Source organism: Bos javanicus, chromosome X, assembly GCF_032452875.1.
Source record: "Bos javanicus breed banteng chromosome X, ARS-OSU_banteng_1.0, whole genome shotgun sequence".
Classification (NCBI taxonomy): Eukaryota; Metazoa; Chordata; class Mammalia; order Artiodactyla; family Bovidae; genus Bos; species Bos javanicus.
In genome coordinates this window covers 10,045,749-10,063,029 of record NC_083897.1, presented here as the reverse complement: position 1 = coordinate 10,063,029, position 17,281 = coordinate 10,045,749, and the positions used below count along the sequence as shown (strand labels likewise).

At 38.3% G+C, this 17,281-nt stretch overlaps 1 non-coding gene across 1 annotated transcript; it reads left to right on the top strand.

Moving 5' to 3' along the window:
• Positions 1 to 1,793: 1,793 nt before the first annotated feature.
• On the top strand, positions 1,794 to 1,866 carry TRNAS-AGA (transfer RNA serine (anticodon AGA)). Its single transcript has one exon. It is a non-coding gene; the product is annotated as a tRNA-Ser (tRNA).
• Positions 1,867 to 17,281: the final 15,415 nt, after the last annotated feature.

Genomic DNA, 17,281 nt, shown 5'->3' with positions numbered 1-17,281 from the left:
AGAGATTCATACCTAGATGTGTGCATAGAATTACATGGAAATGCTAATCGAGACTGATGCCTGAAATGCTAGCAGGCCAACTTTGCCAATACTTTCCTGTATTATCATCTGCCCCTCACTTCCAAACACACCTTGACTATGTTTGTGAAGAAAAAAAGTGAAGTCGCTCAGTCATGCCTGACTCTTTGCGACCCCATGGATAGCAGCCTGCACCAAGCTCCTCCGTCCATGGGATTTTCAAGGCAAGAGTACTGGAGTGGGTTGCCATTTCCTTTTCCAGGGAATCTTCCCAACCCAGGGATTGAACCCAGGTCTCTCACACTGTAGACAGACGCTTTACCATCTGAGCCACCAGGGAAGTCCTTGTGGAGAAAGGGAGTCTATAAAAATATACAAGCAACTCCTGCAGCTTAATTCCAGAAAAATAAACGACCCAATCAAAAAATGAGCCAAAGAACTAAACAGACATTTCTCCAAAGAAGACATACACATGGCTAACAAACACATGAAAAGATGCTCAACATCACTCATTATCAGAGAAATGCAAATCAAAACCACAGTGAGGTACCATTTCACACTAGTCAGAATGGCTGCTATCCAAAAGTCTACAAGCAATAAATGCTGGAGAGGGTGTGGAGAAAAGGGAACCCTCCTACACTGTTGGTGGGAATGCAAACTGGTACAGTCACTATGGAGAACAGTGTGGAGATTCCTTAAAAAACTGGAAATAGATCTGCCATACGACCCAGGAATGCCACTACTCAGGGCATACACACTGAGGAAACCAGAATTGAAAGAGACACGTGTACCCCAATGTTCATCACAGCACTGTTTATAATAGCCAGGACATGGAAGCAACCTCGATGTCCATCAGCAGACGAATGGATAAGAAAGCTGTGGTACATATACACAATGGAGTATTACTCAGCCATTAAAAAGAATACATTTGAATCAGTTCTATTGAGGTGGATGAAACTGGAGCCTTTTACACAGAGTGAAGTAAGCCAGAAAGAAAAACAGCAATACAATATACTAACATATATATATGGAATTTAGAAAGATGGTAATGATAACCCTGTATGTGAGACAGCAAAAGAGACACAGATGTATAGAACAGTCTTTTGGACTCTGTGGAAGAGGGAGAGGGTGGGATGATTTGGGAGAATGGCATTGAAACATGTATAATATCATATGTGAAACGAATCACCAGTGCAGGTTTGATGCAGGATACAGGATGCTTGGGGCTGGTGCACTGGGATGACCCAGAGGGATGGTATAGGGAGGGAGGTGGGAAGGGGGTTCAAGATGGGGAACACATGTACACCCATGGTGGATGCATGTTTGTGTATGGCAAAACCAATACAATATTGTAAAGTAATTAGCCTCCAATTAAAATAAATAAATTCATATTAAAAAAGTAAATTAACTGTATTCAGTTCCACTATTTATGAAAGTCTATTTCACCAAGCCAAAGATGTGAGGAGAATTAAAATAAATAATGTCTGTGTGTTTTGACATCTCTGACATCATGTTGTTTTCTTTGTTTTGACATGAAAAAGTGGATCATATTTGTAGTGTTCATTATCCCAATTAGCAGCAGATAATCTTGGTGAAAGAGTATTCCTTGTTTTGCACACAATGCAAAGCATTAAGACCCAGTGTTCTAAGGCAAGCCCCATATGTGGCATCTTGTATTAAAATCTCTTTTCATTGATGCAATCCACCAACAAGGGCCAATGTATTATATGAAATGCCATGGGACAGTTATATGCTTGTTACCTACAACGGGGACTTCCCTGGTGGCTCAAATGGTAAAGCGTCTGCCTAGAATGCAGGAGACCCAGGTTCAATCCCTGAGTCAGGAAGACATCCTGGAGAAGGAAATGGCAACCCACTCCAGTATTTTGCCTGGAAAATCCCATGGATGGAGGAGCCTGGTGGGCTATAGTCCATGGGGTGGCAAAGAGTCAGACATGACTGAGCAACTTCACTTTCACTTTCACTTTCCTACAGTGATGAAAAATCCAATGTACCGTGCATTTTATATACACAAAACTAAAATTTTAATATATATTTTAATATATTTAATTGTATATTAAATATCTTAATTATAAATTTGCTAGACCATAAATACACGGGCAGGAATTTCTCTGTCTTGTTGATTCCTACAAACCTAGTGTCTTCAAGAATACTTTGCAGACAGTGGTTTGTCATAATAAATATTTTTGAATGAATGACTTCATAAAAAATGTATTCATTTGCTTGAAATCAGTCAGTTCAGTCGCTCAGTCATGTCCGACTCTTTGCGACCCCATGAATTGCAGCACGCCAGGCCTCCCTGTCCATCACAAACTCCCAGAGTTCACTCAGACTCACGTCCATTGAGTCAGTGATGCCATCCAGCCATCTCATCCTCTGTCGTCCTCTTCTCCCCCTGCCCCCAATGGCTCCCAGCATCAGAGTCTTTTCCAATGAGTCAAACTCTTCACATGAGGTGGCCAAAGTACTGGAGTTTCAGCTTTAGCATCATTCCTTCCAAAGAAATCCCAGGGCTGATCTCCTTCAGAATGGACTGGTTGGATCTCCATGCAGTCCAAGGGACTCTCAAGAGTCTTCTCCAACACCACAGTTCAAAAGCATCAATTCTTCAGCACTCAGCCTTCTTCATAGTCCAACTCTCACATCCATATATGAACACAGGAAAAAACATAGCCTTGGCTAGACGGACCTTTGTTGGCAAAGTAATGTCTCTGCTTTTGAATATGCTATCTAGGTTGGTCATAACTTTCCTTCCAAGGAGTAAGCGTCTTTTAATTTCATGGCTGCAATCACCATCTGCAGTGATTTTGGAGCCCCCAAAAATAAAGTCTGACACTGTTTCCACTGTTTCCCCATCTATTTCCCATGAAGTGATGGGACCAGATGCCATGATCTTCGTTTTCTGAATGTTGAGCTTTAAGCCAACTTTTTCACTCTCCACTTTCACGTTCCTCAAGAGGCTTTTTAGTTCCTCTTCACTTTCTGCCATAAGGGTGGTGTCATCTGCATTCCTGAGGTTATTGATATTTCTCTCGGCAGTCTTGATTCTAGCTTGTGCTTCTTTCAGCCCAACGTTTCTCATGATGTACTCTACATAGAAGTGAAATAAGCAGGGTGACAATATACAGCCTTGATGTACTTCTTTTCCTATTTGGAACCAGTCTGTTGTTCCATGTCCAGTTCTAACTGTTGCTTCCTGAGCTACATACAGATTTCTCAAGAGGCAGGTCAGGTGGTCTGGTATTCCCATCTCTTTCAGAATTTTCCACAGTTTCTTGTGATCCACACAGTCAAAGGCTTTGGCATAGTCAATAAAGCAGAAATAGATGTTTTTCTGGAACTCTGTTGTTTTTCCGTGATCCAGCAAAAGAGTCCGAAATCTCAGAAATGACAGAATGATCTCTGCTTGAAATCAGTACCATTAAAATCATAAGACCCAGTTTTTCACCCTTAACACTCACAGCAACTTCAAATATCAGATGTGAAAGTAGCAGCATTCTTTTATCCTATACTGGTATTTTATTATTCCTCCAGTACATTTTATTTAGTCTTAACTTTGTACGTTCCATTCACCACTTGGATTTCCTTCACTCTTCATCTCTACCAACCTATGGGCCTTTTTTACTTAAAGATCTGGCCCAATATTCTAGTTGTTTGGTCATTCTTCCTTATGTCTCCTTGTGTATGCTCTCAGTCTTTCCACACTGTAAATAAAAAGTGAAAAGTAGTTTGGTAAATATTCAACAATTATTAATCAATCTAAATTAAATATTACCAACTAAATAAAAATGCCCTTAAAAGGAAGGATCAGTTTTCTTTGCATAACACCACTATAGTTCTAAACCTGGTAGCATTAGCTCCTCTGAATTCACATCCTTTTATATAATTTTTTTTTTACCTCTCTCTCCTTTGCTAAGATCCACCCTTTCTTACTTTTCTCACTTTTTTGGTATCTTTTTTCTTTTCTTTTTGTAACTTTTTTTGCATCTTTCTTTTGTCTCTTTTTTGTATCTTTTTCTCACCCTCACACTTCCTTCTCAAAACATGAGCTATGCTGAAGCATGTCAAAATGTGTTTAAAATGTACTTAAAAAACAAAATTTATTTAACTTTTTCCACTAAAGACATAATGCACATTTGTTTTATAAATTTAAGCATGTAAAAGATAAATATTACTAACAACTTTACCATTGTCAATAACAAGGATTATTTCTTCCATATTTTTACCATGATGTTAAAAATAAAACAGTTGAAGTCATATTCTGTCTATATGAATTTTGCCTGGAATTGTGAAATTTTTTCAAATTAAAAATTGTCATTATCACTTCCTAACCATTTAAGTGTACATGTCCAAAGCCTTTCTATATCTTAAAACATTAACTTGAGGGCAGTATTTTTTCATCTTAAATAAATTCTATATATAAATTAGTAAAAATGCGTGTACTGTGTTCGTATGGTATTGGGGGAAGAAAAGAAATGGTAGCCTGTGTGCTACTTAATGATGATTACTGATAATGAATTGTTCCATATATTTCCTAAATGAGTTTACATTTTATACTAACATCATACTGCAATGTTTTCTTTAGAATTAATAGATCTATCTTAATAAAAAGTAAAATAGTCTTATTATTCTTCACATATAGAAAAACTTTTTCTGTGTGAGAAAATCTTTTGATATATAGATAATTTATTGTCAAGGTATGTATGGAAAGAATTTAATAATAGCTATAGGGTGTTTAGAGTATGGTTATTCACTGAGGTATGACAAATAAGGTCACTGTAAGGTAAGTTTCAGAGAAGGCAATGGCACCCCACTCCAGTACTCTTGCCTGGAAAAGCCCATGGACAGAGGAGCCTGGTGGGCTGCAATCCATGGGGTCGCTAAGAGTCAGACACAACTGAGCAACTTCACTTTCACTTTTCACTTTCATGCATTGGAGAAGGAAATGGCAGCCCACTCCAGTGTTCTTGCCTGGAGAATCCCAGGGACGGGGGAGCCTCGTGGGCTGCCACCTATGGGGTCGCACAGAGTCGGACATGACTGAAGTGACTTAGCATAGCATAGCAAGGTAAGTTTGAGACATCATTATATTTCATTTGGTAGAGCTGACCTAGAAGACTTTTAAAAGCAGAGTATGCACCTGTACCTGCAGCTAGGTGATTCATTAAAGGAAAACTTATCCGTCATCTCAGTTTAATGTCATATTCTGGAGGGTTGTCCCTTATTTGACCCCCATATCAGAACTCTTCTATCCAAAGGCCTATCAAATAGAGTTTGGAACACAATGATGGGCTCTTCATTTCAGCCACCAGTTACCAATACCTCTTTCTCTTTTGACTTTAATCATGTCTCTCAGCTTCTTCTATGTTTGGCTCAATGGGTTGTTGAGCTTCATGCTCTCTTGTTCGTATCCTTTTACAGGCTTTTCTTTTCCTAAACAAAGCAACTAGGAGTTCTGAGATTTTTTGTGAGACATTACTTCTAACTTCCATATCAATCAGAATATATCTTTACATATACCATGTCTTAGTATTTGAACTTAGATTGCAATTTTGAATGTCTGCAGGGCACTTAAAGCTTACTTTCATAGACTGAGGATGCTTGGAAGCAGATCTTCTGCTGCTTCTGAATAAAAGTTGTAGCTACAGGCCCCAGTCCACTAGAGGAATAGCTTGTTTGAAGCCTTACCAAAACCATAGACAAGGGCCAACTTCTTTTATAACTTCTTTCACCAGAACCCCAGGACCAGCTGAGAGTTTTAGGTTAGACATTTTTAAACAGGTCTTTCTTTCTAAGAGTTTCTTCAGAAAAAGCCTTCCAAATGAATATTTTCCACTCCACAATAAAAGATTAAAAAAAAAAAAAACTCCCCCAGTCCCAGTTCTAAATAACCTATTAGTTTCAATTTTATCTTGCTTTCTAATAACACATTTCAGCCAACTATCACATGGTCTTCCAATATATGTGTATAAATTATGAAAGAATAAAAACTAAAAGCACTAATAAAATCTCCTAAATCTAGATATCATCCCTGTCTATCATATTGATGGGAACTTTGAAGGAAATACTCTCATGTGAACTGTAGAGTACTGGTCATGCTCCAGACAGCATTTAACTACAAATACACTTATGCAACCGTCTTAGCAGCAGTGAGGTAGATGGTGATTGAAGTTTGTAATGTCAAATTACCCCAAAACATTAAAAAAAATCAGAAGTAGATGACATTTGCTTTTGTTATTTTCTATGGAGATGCCAGATTTTACTTATGCTACTAAGTACTTTTTAAAAAGTATGTTCCTTCACAAACTTGCTAAAAACCAATCAAAACAGTTCTTCCTCTGAAATATCTGCACTTACCATGTGAATTTTTTCTGATACTATAAGACATGCATCACTGCTTTCAGTTCCCATCAGCAGGGTGAGTCAGGGTGAGTTTGCTATTTGTGCCACTAAGTAAAGGGAACGGTTACACCAAGGAGTTTATTTATTTATAATCAGTCTGTGCTCTTTACAGGCAGTGAACAGTCCATTGAAAACCTCTGTAACTGGTGCATTATTCAGTAACTAGTGCCCTTTTCATTTTGAAGTTATTGTCTATTTATAATGCCATTGGATTTTTAGCTCCATTTTTAAAAAAATAATAACACTTTGAAAATTTAATAATGACTAGTACAATGTCCTGACATTACCCAGATTGCATTATATACAGTGAAAAATATATTTCATGTAAACACTCCATTCAATGGAACATTTGTCTTAATATTCTGTATATATGTCCTAAGCAATTTTCCCTCTACCCAGAAATGAATGTCCATTCTATTGTATACAGTATTTTCTTTCCAGACTCAAGTGTATTTTAATCTTGTCTGAATTTTTGCTCGAAAGAGAAACCTATGAAATGATCATATAAAAATTAATATGAGTCTTATGAATATGCTTCTGACATTTAGAAGTATTATATTCAATCCATTCATCTTTTCATAATTTGCCTAATATACAAATATGTTATGCACAAAGTAGATGCATTTAAGTTATAATTAACACACTTTGAGTATGGAGGATGCAAACAACTATTGTCAGTTTTAATTAGCTAGAAGCAGATTGTTAGTCCGTGCCTCATACTGCCCTTGCAGATAGTCTGAGGAAACAATGAGAATTTCTAAATTGGCTAGTTTCCTAAATTCATATATTCTCTACACAAAGATTCATTTATAATGGTTAAATCAAGAGGGCCATACATCAAGTTGATGCACAATGCTCTTATAGACACACACATACATGTACACAAACACACACACAGATGCATATTTATTCTCTGCTCCCCAAACTCACAAAACTGACAATTATTGAGTTAAAATCATTTTGAATATTTCAAATTACAGTAAGACTTGTATGTTTTGTTAAGATGGGCAAGTTGTGGCATCTAAGGGGCATTGCATAAAATACTGGAGGAAGGAAAGGAAAAGGAAGCAAAAGAGATAATTTTTGTTTATTTTATAATTTTTTTCTAGGATCAGACCTTGTAGATGGGGTACAAATGGTAATATTTTCAAGTCATTGCTTTTTTTGCTTTGTGTATGATCTTTCAGCTGGCAAGACCATTTCTGAAACCCAGAGTATGCACTAAAATATGATACTTGAAAGCTGTGGTTCATATACACAATGGAGTATTACCCAGCCATTAAAAAGAATACATTTGAATCAGTTCTAATGAGGTGGATGAAACTGTGGAGCCTATTATACAGAGTGAAGTAAGCCAGAAAGAAAAACACCAATACAATATACTAACGCATATATATGGAATTTAGAAAGATGGTAACGATAACCCTGTATGCGAGACAGCAAAAGAGACACAGATGTATAGAACAGTCTTTTGGACTCTGTGGGAGAGGGAGAGGGTGGGATGATTTGGGATAATGGCATTGAAATATGTATAATATCATATGTGAAACAAATCGCCAGTGCAGGTTTGATGCAGGATACAGGATGCTTGGGGCTGGTGCACTGGGATGACCCAGAGGGATGGTACGGGGAGAGAGGTGGGAGGGGAGTTCGGGATGGGGAACACATGTACACCCGTGGCGGATTCATGTTGATGTATGGCAAAACCAATACAATATTGTAAAGTAATTAGCCTCCAAGTAAAATAAATAAATTTAAATTTAAAAAAAGATAATAATAATAATAAACTAAATTCATGCCACAAAAAAAAAGGAACCTTGATGAGTTAATTTGTTTTCTTTTATATCTGAAGATAGCAGATGGCATTCCACCATTTACTTCTTTTTATGTTTAGGGAAAAAGACTTTCTGACCTAATTGGAGATTTCTAGCTCTAATGCCTCCATGAGTTAAGCTTCAGCTCATATAGTTAAAGAATGAAATATTAGCTTCATTTTTGAGTTTCTTTGCTTTCATTGATTTGTTACTACTATAATATCCTTTTAAATGTACTTTTAGTATGTTAATCATCATTAAGATAACCAACTGGCTGTTAAAAATTAGAGCAGTGTGGAATAAAAAATTTTGATGTATGATTATGTCAAGCTTATTTATAATTCAGTCATTAAGAACTCAGTAATGACATGTTTTTCAGCAAAACTAAATATTGTTCCTAGTTTCAGGTCTCACTGTATTTTGCTATTTTTGGTGAAAAGTAAAATTTTATTTCTCATAAGGACTAGATTGTGTCCATGAAAAAACTGTCCCTAGATGTTTAATTCAATCCTTCAAATAACAGAAGGTTAGAAAATAGCATCTGCTTAGAGAAAGACTAGCATCTCATGGCGGGGGTCGGGGGGTGTTACAGGGCATTTGGATAAGATATAGGACTTTCACTACCCTGACATTTCTCCTGCTGAATCAGACAGTCTTGTGTTTCAATCAACAAACTTAAACATCACAGAATTTCAGGATATGTATATATATATAAGCTTCCCAGGTGGCGGTAGTGGTAAAGAACCCACCTGCCAATGCACAAAACCAAGAGATGTGGGTTCGATCCCTGGATGGGGGAGACCCCCTGGAGGAGGGCATGGTAACCCACTCCAGTATTCTTGCCTGGTAAATCCCATGGATGGAGGACCCTGGTGGGCTATGGTACATAGGGTCACAAAGAGTCGGACATGACTGAAGTGATTTAGCACAGCACAGTACACATATTAGCCATATATCAAATATGTATATAATTATATTCACATATAAATGCTATATATCTCAAATACATTACTCTTTCACTAAAATTTTATAACTATGTAACATGCCTCAAACTCTCCCAAAGTCCTGTAGTCTGCAGAAACTCCCCTTAGAATTAAATCAAATGTCAGCAGATTTCATCATTTAGAAGAGCCATAGCATTTTCTTTCTGAAAGAGACAGAGAAATCATACAATCCCATCCTTTGAGTTGACCAGGAAGGAGGCTGAAAATCTCACAGGCTTTTCTCAGTTCAATAGCTTCTTTTTTATTAAATCTTTTTTTTTATTGGAATATAATTGGTTTACAATGCTATGTTAGTTTCTGCTGAACAACATGAATCAGCCATATGCATACATATATCCTCTCCCTCTTGAACGTCCCTCCCACCTACCCCATCCCACCCCTCTTGGTCATCACAGAGCACTGAGTTGAGCTCCCTGTGCTATACAGTAGCTTCCCACAAGTGATAGGGTGGTATCATGGCTCAACTCCTGCTATTTAGTCCACTATATCATGCTATCTCTCCCCATTTTTCCTGCATTTTTGCAAACTGTTCAGTTTCTTTCTTACATTTTATTCTTCTTTTAAGTAAAACAAACCAAACAAAGAATATTTTAGATCCAAGGATTGACTTTTAACATCTAGTACCATGATTTCCCAAATAACAAGGACTGAGAGGTTGCCTCTTTTCCTCTTTTCTGCCCTGCTTTTACCAACTGTAGTTTCTATCATGCAGCTTTTCTTGGTTGAAGATACATTACTTGGGAGGAGTAACACAAAGCTATTATCACCAATTAACATCCTAAATCAAATTATCTCTTCAGATTAGGTAAATATATTTATTTTCTATTACTGTATAACACTTTCTCATAAATTTATTATTTTATGGTTCCCATAAGTCAGGTTCCTGGGTTAACTAAGTTAGCTGTGCTCAAGGTCTCAGCAGGTCAAAATCAAAGTGTTGGCCAAGGATTCCAGCCCCACCTGAAGCTTGAGGTCTTCTAAATTCACATGGCTTTTGGTAGAATTCATTTCTTGGGGCTGTCAAATTAAAATTTCCATTTTCTTCGGCCTATCAGGTGGGGGTCATTTCACTTCCTTGGGCCACCAGCGATTCCCTCCCACGTGGATCCCTGCACAATAAGACAGTTTTTGTTTTTCTTTGAAACCAGAAGGAAAATCTCATTTGCTTCAAATTTATAATTTCAAGAAGGACACAGTTCCTTTTTTGGCTCACCTGATTGAATCAGGCCTACCCACAATAATGTTCCTTTTGACTAACTCAAAAGTCAACTGATATGGGACATTAATTATGTCAGCATAATCCCCTCACTTGTATTATATGACATGACCAATTCAAGTGGAGGGGCTATACATGGCATATATACCAAGGAAAAAGAGTCTTAAGGGTCACCTCAGAATTTCTCAGAATTCTGGTAACCACAATAAATATTTACTTCACAATGAGGAGAAGATGAACAGTGGGAAAGAGGAATAGCTTATGCATGTTTCAGGAAGACGGCCTTGAGACAATACCTTACCTGTTGACACTGACAACTAGGGTCAACTCTGACTTAAATAATTTGAGCTCTTTTGTGAATCTTCTTTAAGTTCTTAGCCTAACTGCATTAAATGAATACTTATTAAAAGAAGGATATTTATAACTACCCATTATGTGCTTTCACAAATTTATTTTATTTAACCCCCACAAAGAAAGACCTGGAAGAAAACATGTTTTTACTATTTTAAGAGATTATGCTTATAATATGCTCAAAGTAACATATAACCATTTAACAAAAGTAGAGCTAGACTTGACCTTACATATTAGACTTATGAGTTGACTATATTTCTACTAAAAGAAAGGCCCTTATCTTACTTGCTCTGTACACTGGGCTTCGTTTAGCACAATTAGGGTACTAACAGCATTTGGTGCAATCCTTGCCTTCATGGAACATAACATATACTTGGCCATATAGCCATCTGACAAGAAAACATATGTAATATTCAAAATATTTAAGTGTGAAGTGAATATTAGTTAAGGAACAGATACACCTGGTGTACCAGAGAATACCAAGCATATTTTTATTATAGCTTTCATTGTTCTCGTTCACTTCTCTGTTTCCACACTAGACCATGAGCTACTTGAGGACAGGGACAGAACCAAATTCTACTACAGAATTTGGTATTCACAGAAGTTAGCACAGAACTTCATACTAGCACAGCCTATATAATAGGCTCCCAGCTTTTATGTTTGCTAAGAATTATTTTCCCTACATAGCAATTTGTAATTGTAGCAAGTTTGATTGCACATGTTCTTTTTTCCAGGAGAAATGCTAGGTTATACTGAAACACTAATGAGTTTTGTTTAGTATTTAGAAAAGAGGCTTTAAAATCTAGAATGAAGTTGTATTCAGAAAAGGAATACTAAAGTATAGATAAAAGAAATATATATGTATATAGTTTTATTTTAGATATTAATGAACCAAAGATCACTAATATATGAGTTCTCTGTCTTTGAGAGGCATATATTTCTCTCAATATATGATAGACCATGAAAAGTATGGCAACAGAGTATCCAGTGTGGTAGCACTGAGGAAGAAGTGGCTAGCTCTGCTTGGAAAGGTATGAACAAACGTGTCTCCATCAATTCTGTGTCAGTATCTAATAAAACAGACATTGTCACTTTACACAAATTAGCAAGGTTTGAGATTTATTTGAGAGCAAAGAAAAACATGCTCTTTTTATATTTTAGTTTCTAAGGCAAGGGAAGCATAATTAGAAATTAAATGCTGGATACACATAGGGAAGTATTCATTCAATTAGGTGAAACTTACTTGGAATGACTTAGTTTCATTACTGCAATGGAGAACAGAACAATCTAAGAATGATGAAGATCTCAAATATCAATCAATATATGCATAATTTAATGTATAATATATATTTGCATATAAATAAATCCATATACCAAAGGGTATTAACGTTTTTATCATCTAAACATTGATTAAATATTTTCCATGTTAAATGACAAAAATTTAAAACCATTCGGTTCAGTCGCTCAGTCATGTCCAACTCTTTGCGACCCCATGGACTGAAGCACGCCAGGCCTCCCTGTCCATCACCAACTCCTGGAGTTTACTCAAACTCATGTCCATTGAGTCTGTGTGATCCTTGCTAATTGCAAGTTTCTCTAAGTCTGTTATATGAAAGGTCTTTAGTAATAGAAGGCCATATAAATAGTATAATAGGTCAAATCATATATTCCACTGTGACTATGACAGAAGAGAGATTATATGGAAAAAATGCACACATTGTTACTGATCCTAATAAGGTATCTCTATTTTCATTCTGAAAATGTTTTTAGGTTGCAATTAATCATTTTGTGAAATTATTTTTTTCCAAAAACAAAAAGTAGCTGTTTCTTTTCCCCTCTTCTGGTCATTCATCAATCTCATCAGATCACTATGTGCCGAATAGTCAAAGACAAAGCAGCATGCTTCATACAATTCTAAGATGACTTTATTAATATCCCCGTTTGAAGCTTGAAGGAATTGTTGAAATAAATTTATTCTGAAAGCATAGTATCAGTTGGAATTCTGACCTAACTCAAAAAGGACTTAGGTATTTCTACTCCCCATTTAAGCTAACATCTCATGTACTACCTGAGAGTTCTCAATAAATATTTGGTTCAGTGAAGGAAAGAATAAATAAATGCATTCTTAACTAACAAGTTCATAGTGGTTTTTGGATTCGTTTGAAAGACCAGAGATAGCTTGGGCACATTTCTAAACTTAGGAGTTAAGTGTATAGAGGATAATTACTTGTTCTATGACAAAATATCAGACCATTATATTGACAATTTCCATTGTTCATTTCCTATGTCCTTAAGTTCTCAAGATGATTCTGAAACTTAACAGCTGCAGAAGCATGGATATCAGAGTTAGAGCAGCCCATATGTCACAGAGCAAGGAACCAATGCAAGGGTAAAGTATGTCAATGCAACTCTAAAGTATTTCAAGTGTAAATATACATTTGGGGATCAGAATATGACCACCAGGCAAGTCTGTGTATCCACTAGACACACAATGCATGACTTAGGTATAGGAGGAAATTTTATTTATCTGTCCCTCATATGCCCCCTACCTAGACAGGGATCTTTGGGTACCAGTGTCAACCCATATTCTGGGTCCAACAGTCCTTGAAATGTTAAATAGTCCTTTTTCCCAATGTACAGCTACACAAGCAAATGGTCAAAGGTCCCTTTGGAGAAGGACTGGGGAATCAATACTAGACAGACTTGTCATGTTTCAGAGTTCTTCTTAATGGAGACCCAGCATCCCCTTCTATTAATGGGGATTGGCATGAGAATCGGCTTACTTTCCAAAACTAGGACCAAGATTTTTTATTGAAGCAGCTGGCCTCAGCTCATAATCAACCATACTCGATTATTTTGTGGTGTATAGATTGGATAATCCCCCTTTTGATTGCCCATTTAGGTTGCTTCTGGGCATACTGTATTTTATTAACCATATCTATAGTCTAGTCAAGGCTATGGTTTTTCCAGTGGTCATGTATGGATGTGAGAGATGGACTGTGAAGAAAGCTGAGCACCAAAGAATTGATGCTTTTGAACTGTGGTGTTGGAGAAGACTCTTGAGAGTCCCTTGGACTGCAAGGAGATCCAACCAGTCCATTCAGAAGGAGATCAACCCTGGGTTTTCTTTGGAAGGAATGATGCTTAAGCTGAAACTCCAGAACTTTGGCCACCTCATGCGAAGAGTTGACTCATTGGAAAAGACTCTGGTGCTGGGAGGGATTGGGGGCAGGAGGAGAAGGGGACGACAGAGAATGAGATGGCTGGATGGCATCACTGGCTCGATGGATGTGAGTTTGAGTGAACTCTGGGAGTTGGTGATGGACAGGGAGGCCTGGCGTGCTGCGATTCATGGGGTCGCAAAGAGTTGGACATGACTGAGCGACTGAATTGAACTGAACTGATAGCTCTCTGCAGTTCAGGTGCTACAGGCTACCATTTTGACCCTGCCTCTTATTACAGTATCATGCCTACCTTGCTTCTGATGATTATACGCTAGTTGCACACAGTGTGCTCAGTCATGTCTGACCCTTTGTGACTCTATGGACTGTAGCCCACCAGGCTCCTCTGTCCATGGGATTTCCCAGGCAAGAATACTGGAGTGGGTTGCCATTTCCTTCTCCAGCAGATCTTCCTGACCCAAGGATCAAACTACATCTCTTGGGTCTTCTGCATTGGCAGGCGGATTCTTTACCACTGGGCCACCTGGTAAGCCCCTATACACCACTACTTGGCATCTGTTTTTTGGGGATTCTATCACATCCATTGATATCAAGGTCAGTTCTGTAATAGTATCTCCTACTCTGAGCCCAGGAATTCAGAGGATAGTCTTGTCTGAGCATCTCAACAACACTTGTGCCACAGTACCAGCGCATTCCTTACCACTTTGGTCAGTTGAGTGTCTCCTAGGACTTTCTACAGAAAACAGCTACCTGGACATACACAGACTATCCATATCAGCATGCTCACTTCTCTGAGCCTTTGCTTCTTTCTTCCAATGTTTTCCAGTAAGTCCTGGCATGTCTACTTCACTTTGTGAGAGCTATCACTTTTTCAAAGCCTACGAGGGCCACCTAACAGTGTGTTAGCACCGTTACCTATGGTCCTTGTAATTAAACCTTGTATTACAAGAGAGTGACCTTATTCTGATACTCTTCCTTATCTAATTTTATATTTTCACATTTGATTCAATACCCTTAGGATCCAGCCTCATTAATATATTCTGAGTTCATTCTGGTACATAACATGTTGGCTAGATCCTGAGGTAATTTCAATATATAAACCCTTTTATTTTAGGATGCCTAGAACTCCTTTTATATTTGATTCTAACTTGATTCTAACTAATAGCTTGTTATCCAGGAGGCATGGAGGCAGATTCTGAAGGGACAAGGTATTACCTTTGGAGGGATGGTCCTCTTAGTTGTCTCTAAGCAAGGGGGCTGCCTTTAACATGAAAAAGCAGGCTATATATAGGGTTCAATCCTATATGAAAAGTTAAAGAAAGTGAAGTCACTCAGTCGTGTCTGACTGTTTACAACCCATGGACTATAGCCTACCAGGCTCCTCTGTCCAAGGGATTTTCCAGGCAAGAGTACTAGAGTGGGTTGCCATTTCCTTCTCCAGAGGATCTTCCTAACCCAGGGATTGAACCCAGGTCTCCTGTCTTGCAGGCAGATGCTTTACCCTCTGCACCACCAGGGAAGACTTCAATCCTATATAGATCTACAAAAATCAGTCCTAAGTATTCATTGGAAGGACTGATGCTGAAGCTCCAATAGTTTGGCCACCTGATGTAAAGAACTGACTCATTGCAACAGACCCTGATGCTGGGAAAGATTGAAGGTGGGAGGAGAAGGGGACGACAGAGGATGAGATGGGTGGGTGGCATGAATGGACATGAGTTTGAGCACGCTCTGGGAGTTGGTGATGGACAGGGAAGCCTGGCGTGCTGCAGTCCATGGGGCTGCAAAGAGTCAGACACGACTGAGCAACTGAAATGGACTGAGAGAGTTCAAGGTGATACTGAGATGCACGGTTTTCAAGTGCACTGATGTACTCATCCCAAGTCTTGAAAATGCAACATTTCTCAATCAGGACCCTGACTTTGGCATATCAGACCTACCTGGGATGAGAATTCAACCTTCTGGAGTGCTGATACTTTTATAAATAAGTACTGGGTCTCATTCTCCCTATTTACTTCGTGCCAGGTTGAGGAGATGAGAGCCTCTTTATATGCTGCCAAGGAAATTCTCTGGCTTTCATACTTCACCTTATATTGCTTATGAATCATTCTTTCATTGTCTTTGTCCAGTACATAGATGACCCGTAGCACAGCCATCATGTTGAAAAGCTCTTATAATTATTCTCTCTCACCACTCTCCCTGCAAACTCTCAAATACCTTGGGTGTCATGCCTTCCAGGGCATTCCCTTCCTTTAGCATTTCATCCCAGTTTATCACCTTTGAAAAGTTTGTGTTGTTCAACAACCATATGTCATGGGGTGTCAGTTATTTATCTACTGTCAATTATCCATCACATTTTAGAGTTCGTTCCCCGGAAACTTCCTAATTTCAATTCTTTTATGTTAGGTTCCTCAGGAAAGAGATTCTGGGGCTTTCACAGTTGCTTGCTGGAGTTTTATTGGGTAACAACAGTGGACTGAGCAGAGGGAGAAGTGGAACTGAGAGGCAGCTGCACCAGTGGCCTCCACTCTTCCTATCGGGAGCTCTAGTGCTGGAATGGCCCTTCAGAGTTCTTTGGCCATGAGACAAGGTCAGTTGTTTATACTCCATTTTTTGAAAAGTCGCTGCATGTGAACTGACCCCATGGAAGAGATAAGGCTTTCAGGGAGACAGCTATCTTTTGCTGAGGTCAATTCATAGAAAAAGATTAAAGTAAGAGACATTAGTCACCAACTCTCCAAATAGCTGGGGTCTTTACTGCCTCTTTCTGAAGGGGAGAGTTGAACAGATCACTACAGCACCCACTCCACATTCCCAGAGAAGATTTGCAATTTTACAGGGGGTTTCTGGAAGCCTTGGGCTTTAATCCTTTGGAATAACTTGTGACAGTGATTCTAAGAATTGAGGTAACTTGAAAGGAAAGAGAATTTTAGGACAGGTGGTATACTTGGTGGTATAGATCAGGGTGTCCTGCTGGGGTTTGAAGCATTCCTGCCAGCTTTTAACCTTATACAAACCCCAATATTGTGTAAAGTATAATGCAAACCTGTAGCTGCCTTTTGCAGGGTTTGTATCGGGTTTGACTTGGACTTATATGAAAGTCTCTGCTGGAAAAAAAAAAAAAAGGTCCTGATCTTAATTACTGTGCTCCAAAGAGCTCCTCTGCCTAGCCATCCACAGCCAGATAAGTGTTTAGAGCCATGCTCACAGTCCTCCTTATAGCATTTCTTCTGCCCTTTCTTCTTGCCGTTGCCATATTTCAGTTCACCATAC